The sequence below is a fragment of the Schistocerca serialis genome, chromosome 9 (genome assembly GCF_023864345.2).
Source record: "Schistocerca serialis cubense isolate TAMUIC-IGC-003099 chromosome 9, iqSchSeri2.2, whole genome shotgun sequence".
Lineage (NCBI taxonomy): Eukaryota > Metazoa > Arthropoda > Insecta > Orthoptera > Acrididae > Schistocerca > Schistocerca serialis.
The window spans coordinates 146,535,653-146,545,283 of NC_064646.1; the positions used below are offsets into that span (position 1 = coordinate 146,535,653).

A 9,631-nucleotide genomic window follows, 5' to 3' on the forward strand; every position below is an offset into this window, starting at 1 on the left:
TTGCTAAAAAATCGTAAGAAAGTCTGCGTCTTAGGAAGTGTTTCTCGTATTCTGCACACGACGTCGTCGTTTCACAACTCACAGGGTTTGCTGTCGACGCTGAATCAGCGCACCCCAAGATTAATGATCGAGCTCGAAGCACCCAAGAAAAAGAATGATTTTAGCAGAGCGTGGTTTCGATCCACGGACTTCTGGGTTATGGGCCCAGCACGCTTCCACTGCGCCACTCTGCTGTGCCGAGAGAAGCGCGCTCTTCGGTGCGTGACATGGGACACTTGGAAAAGCGTTGTCTGCGTCGCCTACCGTTTAATTAACTGTGTAGCATCTCCCAGCTTGACTTGTCTCGACTTTGCTCGACTGACGCTACGCTGACGCTTGCACGAAGCGATATTTACCGCGATCGTCTCGAGATGCAGCTGCGAGATGCTCAGGATTAACATTGCACTCCACGAAGGTGGAGACATTCGAATGCACTGCCTAGCTACGCGCCCGCAACTAACAAAATGCCGACCCTGCCAGGATTCGAACCTGGAATCTTCTGATCCGTAGTCAGACGCGTTATCCGTTGCGCCACAGGGCCACTGTTTGCGTTTTCTGCTACGAGGCGGGTGCACATCGCAAAGCAACGTGTTCTCCGTGGCTCGGCAATTGCATGTCATCCACTGACAACGGCGGCGCGGCCACTCTGGTCTTCCGCACGCTGCAGGGAGCTGCCACCAAGGAAGGCATCTCTCCTCCTGCTGCTCGGCCACGCAGCGCCTGCACAGCTTAGAGCTTGCCACACATCTGCCGTCGCTGTTGGACAGGTAGCGGAATGCAAGGCGCCCGTTTTTTTGCATTTTTTCGGTGATGACAAGCGGTTGACATGCTTGTAAGTGTAGCATATAAAACAAGAATCGTGTGAAGCATTCGTAGACAGGTGCTAAAGTCGTAGTATGGCCGCAGGTGACGGTCGTATGACGGGTCTGTAGCCACAACAGGTTGGCATCAAAGTGAATACCGCTAACTGTAAGCACTCTGCTGTAGCCCCAGTGGCGCAATTGGTTAGCGCACGGTACTTATAAGGCAGTAGCCGTGAGCAATGCCGGGGTTGTGAGTTCGAGCCTCACATGGGGCGTACTTTTATTTCGTAGCAGCTGACTATGGAAGCATCGGGACGCTAGATTTGAGATGTATCACGTACCTGAGAGACCATAAATGTGCGTGCACTGTAGTCAACGACTGCGTGTTCCTCGGTAGTATAGTGGTTAGTATCCCCGCCTGTCACGCGGGAGACCGGGGTTCGATTCCCCGCCGGGGAGATGCGATTTTTATATCGCGAAGGTTGCACGTGTGGCCCGAAGAAGCATTACCGTTGTGATCAAGGAATGTAATTGCTAAAAAATCGTAAGAAAGTCTGCGTCTTAGGAAGTGTTTCTCGTATTCTGCACACGACGTCGTCGTTTCACAACTCACAGGGTTTGCTGTCGACGCTGAATCAGCGCACCCCAAGATTAATGATCGAGCTCGAAGCACCCAAGAAAAAGAACGATTTTAGCAGAGCGTGGTTTCGATCCACGGACTTCTGGGTTATGGGCCCAGCACGCTTCCACTGCGCCACTCTGCTGTGCCGAGAGAAGCGCGCTCTTCGGTGCGTGACATGGGACACTTGGAAAAGCGTTGTCTGCGTCGCCTACCGTTTAATTAACTGTGTAGCATCTCCCAGCTTGACTTGTCTCGACTTTGCTCGACTGACGCTACGCTGACGCTTGCACGAAGCGATATTTACCGCGATCGTCTCGAGATGCAGCTGCGAGATGCTCAGGATTAACATTGCACTCCACGAAGGTGGAGACATTCGAATGCACTGCCTAGCTACGCGCCCGCAACTAACAAAATGCCGACCCTGCCAGGATTCGAACCTGGAATCTTCTGATCCGTAGTCAGACGCGTTATCCGTTGCGCCACAGGGCCACTGTTTGCGTTTTCTGCTACGAGGCGGGTGCACATCGCAAAGCAACGTGTTCTCCGTGGCTCGGCAATTGCATGTCATCCACTGACAACGGCGGCGCGGCCACTCTGGTCTTCCGCACGCTGCAGGGAGCTGCCACCAAGGAAGGCATCTCTCCTCCTGCTGCTCGGCCACGCAGCGCCTGCACAGCTTAGAGCTTGCCACACATCTGCCGTCGCTGTTGGACAGGTAGCGGAATGCAAGGCGCCCGTTTTTTTGCATTTTTTCGGTGATGACAAGCGGTTGACATGCTTGTAAGTGTAGCATATAAAACAAGAATCGTGTGAAGCATTCGTAGACAGGTGCTAAAGTCGTAGTATGGCCGCAGGTGACGGTCGTATGACGGGTCTGTAGCCACAACAGGTTGGCATCAAAGTGAATACCGCTAACTGTAAGCACTCTGCTGTAGCCCCAGTGGCGCAATTGGTTAGCGCACGGTACTTATAAGGCAGTAGCCGTGAGCAATGCCGGGGTTGTGAGTTCGAGCCTCACATGGGGCGTACTTTTATTTCGTAGCAGCTGACTATGGAAGCATCGGGACGCTAGATTTGAGATGTATCACGTACCTGAGAGACCATAAATGTGCGTGCACTGTAGTCAACGACTGCGTGTTCATCGGTAGTATAGTGGTTAGTATCCCCGCCTGTCACGCGGGAGACCGGGGTTCGATTCCCCGCCGGGGAGATGCGATTTTTATATCGCGAAGGTTGCACGTGTGGCCCGAAGAAGCATTACCGTTGTGATCAAGGAATGTAATTGCTAAAAAATCGTAAGAAAGTCTGCGTCTTAGGAAGTGTTTCTCGTATTCTGCACACGACGTCGTCGTTTCACAACTCACAGGGTTTGCTGTCGACGCTGAATCAGCGCACCCCAAGATTAATGATCGAGCTCGAAGCACCCAAGAAAAAGAACGATTTTAGCAGAGCGTGGTTTCGATCCACGGACTTCTGGGTTATGGGCCCAGCACGCTTCCACTGCGCCACTCTGCTGTGCCGAGAGAAGCGCGCTCTTCGGTGCGTGACATGGGACACTTGGAAAAGCGTTGTCTGCGTCGCCTACCGTTTAATTAACTGTGTAGCATCTCCCAGCTTGACTTGTCTCGACTTTGCTCGACTGACGCTACGCTGACGCTTGCACGAAGCGATATTTACCGCGATCGTCTCGAGATGCAGCTGCGAGATGCTCAGGATTAACATTGCACTCCACGAAGGTGGAGACATTCGAATGCACTGCCTAGCTACGCGCCCGCAACTAACAAAATGCCGACCCTGCCAGGATTCGAACCTGGAATCTTCTGATCCGTAGTCAGACGCGTTATCCGTTGCGCCACAGGGCCACTGTTTGCGTTTTCTGCTACGAGGCGGGTGCACATCGCAAAGCAACGTGTTCTCCGTGGCTCGGCAATTGCATGTCATCCACTGACAACGGCGGCGCGGCCACTCTGGTCTTCCGCACGCTGCAGGGAGCTGCCACCAAGGAAGGCATCTCTCCTCCTGCTGCTCGGCCACGCAGCGCCTGCACAGCTTAGAGCTTGCCACACATCTGCCGTCGCTGTTGGACAGGTAGCGGAATGCAAGGCGCCCGTTTTTTTGCATTTTTTCGGTGATGACAAGCGGTTGACATGCTTGTAAGTGTAGCATATAAAACAAGAATCGTGTGAAGCATTCGTAGACAGGTGCTAAAGTCGTAGTATGGCCGCAGGTGACGGTCGTATGACGGGTCTGTAGCCACAACAGGTTGGCATCAAAGTGAATACCGCTAACTGTAAGCACTCTGCTGTAGCCCCAGTGGCGCAATTGGTTAGCGCACGGTACTTATAAGGCAGTAGCCGTGAGCAATGCCGGGGTTGTGAGTTCGAGCCTCACATGGGGCGTACTTTTATTTCGTAGCAGCTGACTATGGAAGCATCGGGACGCTAGATTTGAGATGTATCACGTACCTGAGAGACCATAAATGTGCGTGCACTGTAGTCAACGACTGCGTGTTCCTCGGTAGTATAGTGGTTAGTATCCCCGCCTGTCACGCGGGAGACCGGGGTTCGATTCCCCGCCGGGGAGATGCGATTTTTATATCGCGAAGGTTGCACGTGTGGCCCGAAGAAGCATTACCGTTGTGATCAAGGAATGTAATTGCTAAAAAATCGTAAGAAAGTCTGCGTCTTAGGAAGTGTTTCTCGTATTCTGCACACGACGTCGTCGTTTCACAACTCACAGGGTTTGCTGTCGACGCTGAATCAGCGCACCCCAAGATTAATGATCGAGCTCGAAGCACCCAAGAAAAAGAATGATTTTAGCAGAGCGTGGTTTCGATCCACGGACTTCTGGGTTATGGGCCCAGCACGCTTCCACTGCGCCACTCTGCTGTGCCGAGAGAAGCGCGCTCTTCGGTGCGTGACATGGGACACTTGGAAAAGCGTTGTCTGCGTCGCCTACCGTTTAATTAACTGTGTAGCATCTCCCAGCTTGACTTGTCTCGACTTTGCTCGACTGACGCTACGCTGACGCTTGCACGAAGCGATATTTACCGCGATCGTCTCGAGATGCAGCTGCGAGATGCTCAGGATTAACATTGCACTCCACGAAGGTGGAGACATTCGAATGCACTGCCTAGCTACGCGCCCGCAACTAACAAAATGCCGACCCTGCCAGGATTCGAACCTGGAATCTTCTGATCCGTAGTCAGACGCGTTATCCGTTGCGCCACAGGGCCACTGTTTGCGTTTTCTGCTACGAGGCGGGTGCACATCGCAAAGCAACGTGTTCTCCGTGGCTCGGCAATTGCATGTCATCCACTGACAACGGCGGCGCGGCCACTCTGGTCTTCCGCACGCTGCAGGGAGCTGCCACCAAGGAAGGCATCTCTCCTCCTGCTGCTCGGCCACGCAGCGCCTGCACAGCTTAGAGCTTGCCACACATCTGCCGTCGCTGTTGGACAGGTAGCGGAATGCAAGGCGCCCGTTTTTTTGCATTTTTTCGGTGATGACAAGCGGTTGACATGCTTGTAAGTGTAGCATATAAAACAAGAATCGTGTGAAGCATTCGTAGACAGGTGCTAAAGTCGTAGTATGGCCGCAGGTGACGGTCGTATGACGGGTCTGTAGCCACAACAGGTTGGCATCAAAGTGAATACCGCTAACTGTAAGCACTCTGCTGTAGCCCCAGTGGCGCAATTGGTTAGCGCACGGTACTTATAAGGCAGTAGCCGTGAGCAATGCCGGGGTTGTGAGTTCGAGCCTCACATGGGGCATACTTTTATTTCGTAGCAGCTGACTATGGAAGCATCGGGACGCTAGATTTGAGATGTATCACGTACCTGAGAGACCATAAATGTGCGTGCACTGTAGTCAACGACTGCGTGTTCCTCGGTAGTATAGTGGTTAGTATCCCCGCCTGTCACGCGGGAGACCGGGGTTCGATTCCCCGCCGGGGAGATGCGATTTTTATATCGCGAAGGTTGCACGTGTGGCCCGAAGAAGCATTACCGTTGTGATCAAGGAATGTAATTGCTAAAAAATCGTAAGAAAGTCTGCGTCTTAGGAAGTGTTTCTCGTATTCTGCACACGACGTCGTCGTTTCACAACTCACAGGGTTTGCTGTCGACGCTGAATCAGCGCACCCCAAGATTAATGATCGAGCTCGAAGCACCCAAGAAAAAGAATGATTTTAGCAGAGCGTGGTTTCGATCCACGGACTTCTGGGTTATGGGCCCAGCACGCTTCCACTGCGCCACTCTGCTGTGCCGAGAGAAGCGCGCTCTTCGGTGCGTGACATGGGACACTTGGAAAAGCGTTGTCTGCGTCGCCTACCGTTTAATTAACTGTGTAGCATCTCCCAGCTTGACTTGTCTCGACTTTGCTCGACTGACGCTACGCTGACGCTTGCACGAAGCGATATTTACCGCGATCGTCTCGAGATGCAGCTGCGAGATGCTCAGGATTAACATTGCACTCCACGAAGGTGGAGACATTCGAATGCACTGCCTAGCTACGCGCCCGCAACTAACAAAATGCCGACCCTGCCAGGATTCGAACCTGGAATCTTCTGATCCGTAGTCAGACGCGTTATCCGTTGCGCCACAGGGCCACTGTTTGCGTTTTCTGCTACGAGGCGGGTGCACATCGCAAAGCAACGTGTTCTCCGTGGCTCGGCAATTGCATGTCATCCACTGACAACGGCGGCGCGGCCACTCTGGTCTTCCGCACGCTGCAGGGAGCTGCCACCAAGGAAGGCATCTCTCCTCCTGCTGCTCGGCCACGCAGCGCCTGCACAGCTTAGAGCTTGCCACACATCTGCCGTCGCTGTTGGACAGGTAGCGGAATGCAAGGCGCCCGTTTTTTTGCATTTTTTCGGTGATGACAAGCGGTTGACATGCTTGTAAGTGTAGCATATAAAACAAGAATCGTGTGAAGCATTCGTAGACAGGTGCTAAAGTCGTAGTATGGCCGCAGGTGACGGTCGTATGACGGGTCTGTAGCCACAACAGGTTGGCATCAAAGTGAATACCGCTAACTGTAAGCACTCTGCTGTAGCCCCAGTGGCGCAATTGGTTAGCGCACGGTACTTATAAGGCAGTAGCCGTGAGCAATGCCGGGGTTGTGAGTTCGAGCCTCACATGGGGCATACTTTTATTTCGTAGCAGCTGACTATGGAAGCATCGGGACGCTAGATTTGAGATGTATCACGTACCTGAGAGACCATAAATGTGCGTGCACTGTAGTCAACGACTGCGTGTTCCTCGGTAGTATAGTGGTTAGTATCCCCGCCTGTCACGCGGGAGACCGGGGTTCGATTCCCCGCCGGGGAGATGCGATTTTTATATCGCGAAGGTTGCACGTGTGGCCCGAAGAAGCATTACCGTTGTGATCAAGGAATGTAATTGCTAAAAAATCGTAAGAAAGTCTGCGTCTTAGGAAGTGTTTCTCGTATTCTGCACACGACGTCGTCGTTTCACAACTCACAGGGTTTGCTGTCGACGCTGAATCAGCGCACCCCAAGATTAATGATCGAGCTCGAAGCACCCAAGAAAAAGAACGATTTTAGCAGAGCGTGGTTTCGATCCACGGACTTCTGGGTTATGGGCCCAGCACGCTTCCACTGCGCCACTCTGCTGTGCCGAGAGAAGCGCGCTCTTCGGTGCGTGACATGGGACACTTGGAAAAGCGTTGTCTGCGTCGCCTACCGTTTAATTAACTGTGTAGCATCTCCCAGCTTGACTTGTCTCGACTTTGCTCGACTGACGCTACGCTGACGCTTGCACGAAGCGATATTTACCGCGATCGTCTCGAGATGCAGCTGCGAGATGCTCAGGATTAACATTGCACTCCACGAAGGTGGAGACATTCGAATGCACTGCCTAGCTACGCGCCCGCAACTAACAAAATGCCGACCCTGCCAGGATTCGAACCTGGAATCTTCTGATCCGTAGTCAGACGCGTTATCCGTTGCGCCACAGGGCCACTGTTTGCGTTTTCTGCTACGAGGCGGGTGCACATCGCAAAGCAACGTGTTCTCCGTGGCTCGGCAATTGCATGTCATCCACTGACAACGGCGGCGCGGCCACTCTGGTCTTCCGCACGCTGCAGGGAGCTGCCACCAAGGAAGGCATCTCTCCTCCTGCTGCTCGGCCACGCAGCGCCTGCACAGCTTAGAGCTTGCCACACATCTGCCGTCGCTGTTGGACAGGTAGCGGAATGCAAGGCGCCCGTTTTTTTGCATTTTTTCGGTGATGACAAGCGGTTGACATGCTTGTAAGTGTAGCATATAAAACAAGAATCGTGTGAAGCATTCGTAGACAGGTGCTAAAGTCGTAGTATGGCCGCAGGTGACGGTCGTATGACGGGTCTGTAGCCACAACAGGTTGGCATCAAAGTGAATACCGCTAACTGTAAGCACTCTGCTGTAGCCCCAGTGGCGCAATTGGTTAGCGCACGGTACTTATAAGGCAGTAGCCGTGAGCAATGCCGGGGTTGTGAGTTCGAGTCTCACATGGGGCGTACTTTTATTTCGTAGCAGCTGACTATGGAAGCATCGGGACGCTAGATTTGAGATGTATCACGTACCTGAGAGACCATAAATGTGCGTGCACTGTAGTCAACGACTGCGTGTTCCTCGGTAGTATAGTGGTTAGTATCCCCGCCTGTCACGCGGGAGACCGGGGTTCGATTCCCCGCCGGGGAGATGCGATTTTTATATCGCGAAGGTTGCACGTGTGGCCCGAAGAAGCATTACCGTTGTGATCAAGGAATGTAATTGCTAAAAAATCGTAAGAAAGTCTGCGTCTTAGGAAGTGTTTCTCGTATTCTGCACACGACGTCGTCGTTTCACAACTCACAGGGTTTGCTGTCGACGCTGAATCAGCGCACCCCAAGATTAATGATCGAGCTCGAAGCACCCAAGAAAAAGAATGATTTTAGCAGAGCGTGGTTTCGATCCACGGACTTCTGGGTTATGGGCCCAGCACGCTTCCACTGCGCCACTCTGCTGTGCCGAGAGAAGCGCGCTCTTCGGTGCGTGACATGGGACACTTGGAAAAGCGTTGTCTGCGTCGCCTACCGTTTAATTAACTGTGTAGCATCTCCCAGCTTGACTTGTCTCGACTTTGCTCGACTGACGCTACGCTGACGCTTGCACGAAGCGATATTTACCGCGATCGTCTCGAGATGCAGCTGCGAGATGCTCAGGATTAACATTGCACTCCACGAAGGTGGAGACATTCGAATGCACTGCCTAGCTACGCGCCCGCAACTAACAAAATGCCGACCCTGCCAGGATTCGAACCTGGAATCTTCTGATCCGTAGTCAGACGCGTTATCCGTTGCGCCACAGGGCCACTGTTTGCGTTTTCTGCTACGAGGCGGGTGCACATCGCAAAGCAACGTGTTCTCCGTGGCTCGGCAATTGCATGTCATCCACTGACAACGGCGGCGCGGCCACTCTGGTCTTCCGCACGCTGCAGGGAGCTGCCACCAAGGAAGGCATCTCTCCTCCTGCTGCTCGGCCACGCAGCGCCTGCACAGCTTAGAGCTTGCCACACATCTGCCGTCGCTGTTGGACAGGTAGCGGAATGCAAGGCGCCCGTTTTTTTGCATTTTTTCGGTGATGACAAGCGGTTGACATGCTTGTAAGTGTAGCATATAAAACAAGAATCGTGTGAAGCATTCGTAGACAGGTGCTAAAGTCGTAGTATGGCCGCAGGTGACGGTCGTATGACGGGTCTGTAGCCACAACAGGTTGGCATCAAAGTGAATACCGCTAACTGTAAGCACTCTGCTGTAGCCCCAGTGGCGCAATTGGTTAGCGCACGGTACTTATAAGGCAGTAGCCGTGAGCAATGCCGGGGTTGTGAGTTCGAGCCTCACATGGGGCATACTTTTATTTCGTAGCAGCTGACTATGGAAGCATCGGGACGCTAGATTTGAGATGTATCACGTACCTGAGAGACCATAAATGTGCGTGCACTGTAGTCAACGACTGCGTGTTCCTCGGTAGTATAGTGGTTAGTATCCCCGCCTGTCACGCGGGAGACCGGGGTTCGATTCCCCGCCGGGGAGATGCGATTTTTATATCGCGAAGGTTGCACGTGTGGCCCGAAGAAGCATTACCGTTGTGATCAAGGAATGTAATTGCTAAAAAATCGTAAGAA

The 9,631-nt window shown here is 53.0% G+C and overlaps 28 non-coding genes across 28 annotated transcripts; 14 read left to right on the forward strand and 14 right to left on the reverse strand.

The window, feature by feature from the left end:
- Positions 1-161: 161 nt before the first annotated feature.
- Trnam-cau (transfer RNA methionine (anticodon CAU)) lies at positions 162-233 on the reverse strand. The gene has a single exon. It is a non-coding gene; the product is annotated as a tRNA-Met (tRNA).
- Positions 234-507: 274 nt separating this feature from the next.
- Trnar-acg (transfer RNA arginine (anticodon ACG)) lies at positions 508-580 on the reverse strand. The gene has a single exon. It is a non-coding gene; the product is annotated as a tRNA-Arg (tRNA).
- A 445-nt stretch (positions 581-1,025) lies between these two features.
- Trnai-uau (transfer RNA isoleucine (anticodon UAU)) lies at positions 1,026-1,117 on the forward strand. The gene is given in 2 exon segments: positions 1,026-1,063; positions 1,082-1,117. It is a non-coding gene; the product is annotated as a tRNA-Ile (tRNA).
- Positions 1,118-1,229: 112 nt separating this feature from the next.
- Trnad-guc (transfer RNA aspartic acid (anticodon GUC)) lies at positions 1,230-1,301 on the forward strand. The gene has a single exon. It is a non-coding gene; the product is annotated as a tRNA-Asp (tRNA).
- A 233-nt stretch (positions 1,302-1,534) lies between these two features.
- Trnam-cau (transfer RNA methionine (anticodon CAU)) lies at positions 1,535-1,606 on the reverse strand. Its single transcript has one exon. It is a non-coding gene; the product is annotated as a tRNA-Met (tRNA).
- A 274-nt stretch (positions 1,607-1,880) lies between these two features.
- Trnar-acg (transfer RNA arginine (anticodon ACG)) lies at positions 1,881-1,953 on the reverse strand. The gene has a single exon. It is a non-coding gene; the product is annotated as a tRNA-Arg (tRNA).
- A 445-nt stretch (positions 1,954-2,398) lies between these two features.
- Trnai-uau (transfer RNA isoleucine (anticodon UAU)) lies at positions 2,399-2,490 on the forward strand. The gene is given in 2 exon segments: positions 2,399-2,436; positions 2,455-2,490. It is a non-coding gene; the product is annotated as a tRNA-Ile (tRNA).
- A 112-nt stretch (positions 2,491-2,602) lies between these two features.
- On the forward strand, positions 2,603-2,674 carry Trnad-guc (transfer RNA aspartic acid (anticodon GUC)). The gene has a single exon. It is a non-coding gene; the product is annotated as a tRNA-Asp (tRNA).
- Positions 2,675-2,907: 233 nt separating this feature from the next.
- On the reverse strand, positions 2,908-2,979 carry Trnam-cau (transfer RNA methionine (anticodon CAU)). Its single transcript has one exon. It is a non-coding gene; the product is annotated as a tRNA-Met (tRNA).
- Positions 2,980-3,253: 274 nt separating this feature from the next.
- Trnar-acg (transfer RNA arginine (anticodon ACG)) lies at positions 3,254-3,326 on the reverse strand. The gene has a single exon. It is a non-coding gene; the product is annotated as a tRNA-Arg (tRNA).
- A 445-nt stretch (positions 3,327-3,771) lies between these two features.
- Trnai-uau (transfer RNA isoleucine (anticodon UAU)) lies at positions 3,772-3,863 on the forward strand. Its single transcript is given in 2 exon segments — positions 3,772-3,809; positions 3,828-3,863. It is a non-coding gene; the product is annotated as a tRNA-Ile (tRNA).
- Positions 3,864-3,975: 112 nt separating this feature from the next.
- Positions 3,976-4,047, forward strand: Trnad-guc (transfer RNA aspartic acid (anticodon GUC)). Its single transcript has one exon. It is a non-coding gene; the product is annotated as a tRNA-Asp (tRNA).
- A 233-nt stretch (positions 4,048-4,280) lies between these two features.
- On the reverse strand, positions 4,281-4,352 carry Trnam-cau (transfer RNA methionine (anticodon CAU)). The gene has a single exon. It is a non-coding gene; the product is annotated as a tRNA-Met (tRNA).
- A 274-nt stretch (positions 4,353-4,626) lies between these two features.
- Trnar-acg (transfer RNA arginine (anticodon ACG)) lies at positions 4,627-4,699 on the reverse strand. The gene has a single exon. It is a non-coding gene; the product is annotated as a tRNA-Arg (tRNA).
- A 445-nt stretch (positions 4,700-5,144) lies between these two features.
- Positions 5,145-5,236, forward strand: Trnai-uau (transfer RNA isoleucine (anticodon UAU)). Its single transcript is given in 2 exon segments — positions 5,145-5,182; positions 5,201-5,236. It is a non-coding gene; the product is annotated as a tRNA-Ile (tRNA).
- Positions 5,237-5,348: 112 nt separating this feature from the next.
- On the forward strand, positions 5,349-5,420 carry Trnad-guc (transfer RNA aspartic acid (anticodon GUC)). The gene has a single exon. It is a non-coding gene; the product is annotated as a tRNA-Asp (tRNA).
- Positions 5,421-5,653: 233 nt separating this feature from the next.
- Positions 5,654-5,725, reverse strand: Trnam-cau (transfer RNA methionine (anticodon CAU)). Its single transcript has one exon. It is a non-coding gene; the product is annotated as a tRNA-Met (tRNA).
- Positions 5,726-5,999: 274 nt separating this feature from the next.
- On the reverse strand, positions 6,000-6,072 carry Trnar-acg (transfer RNA arginine (anticodon ACG)). The gene has a single exon. It is a non-coding gene; the product is annotated as a tRNA-Arg (tRNA).
- Positions 6,073-6,517: 445 nt separating this feature from the next.
- On the forward strand, positions 6,518-6,609 carry Trnai-uau (transfer RNA isoleucine (anticodon UAU)). Its single transcript is given in 2 exon segments — positions 6,518-6,555; positions 6,574-6,609. It is a non-coding gene; the product is annotated as a tRNA-Ile (tRNA).
- A 112-nt stretch (positions 6,610-6,721) lies between these two features.
- Trnad-guc (transfer RNA aspartic acid (anticodon GUC)) lies at positions 6,722-6,793 on the forward strand. Its single transcript has one exon. It is a non-coding gene; the product is annotated as a tRNA-Asp (tRNA).
- Positions 6,794-7,026: 233 nt separating this feature from the next.
- Positions 7,027-7,098, reverse strand: Trnam-cau (transfer RNA methionine (anticodon CAU)). Its single transcript has one exon. It is a non-coding gene; the product is annotated as a tRNA-Met (tRNA).
- A 274-nt stretch (positions 7,099-7,372) lies between these two features.
- Positions 7,373-7,445, reverse strand: Trnar-acg (transfer RNA arginine (anticodon ACG)). The gene has a single exon. It is a non-coding gene; the product is annotated as a tRNA-Arg (tRNA).
- A 445-nt stretch (positions 7,446-7,890) lies between these two features.
- Trnai-uau (transfer RNA isoleucine (anticodon UAU)) lies at positions 7,891-7,982 on the forward strand. Its single transcript is given in 2 exon segments — positions 7,891-7,928; positions 7,947-7,982. It is a non-coding gene; the product is annotated as a tRNA-Ile (tRNA).
- A 112-nt stretch (positions 7,983-8,094) lies between these two features.
- On the forward strand, positions 8,095-8,166 carry Trnad-guc (transfer RNA aspartic acid (anticodon GUC)). Its single transcript has one exon. It is a non-coding gene; the product is annotated as a tRNA-Asp (tRNA).
- A 233-nt stretch (positions 8,167-8,399) lies between these two features.
- Trnam-cau (transfer RNA methionine (anticodon CAU)) lies at positions 8,400-8,471 on the reverse strand. Its single transcript has one exon. It is a non-coding gene; the product is annotated as a tRNA-Met (tRNA).
- A 274-nt stretch (positions 8,472-8,745) lies between these two features.
- Trnar-acg (transfer RNA arginine (anticodon ACG)) lies at positions 8,746-8,818 on the reverse strand. The gene has a single exon. It is a non-coding gene; the product is annotated as a tRNA-Arg (tRNA).
- Positions 8,819-9,263: 445 nt separating this feature from the next.
- On the forward strand, positions 9,264-9,355 carry Trnai-uau (transfer RNA isoleucine (anticodon UAU)). The gene is given in 2 exon segments: positions 9,264-9,301; positions 9,320-9,355. It is a non-coding gene; the product is annotated as a tRNA-Ile (tRNA).
- A 112-nt stretch (positions 9,356-9,467) lies between these two features.
- Trnad-guc (transfer RNA aspartic acid (anticodon GUC)) lies at positions 9,468-9,539 on the forward strand. Its single transcript has one exon. It is a non-coding gene; the product is annotated as a tRNA-Asp (tRNA).
- The last annotated feature ends 92 nt before the right edge of the window (positions 9,540-9,631 follow it).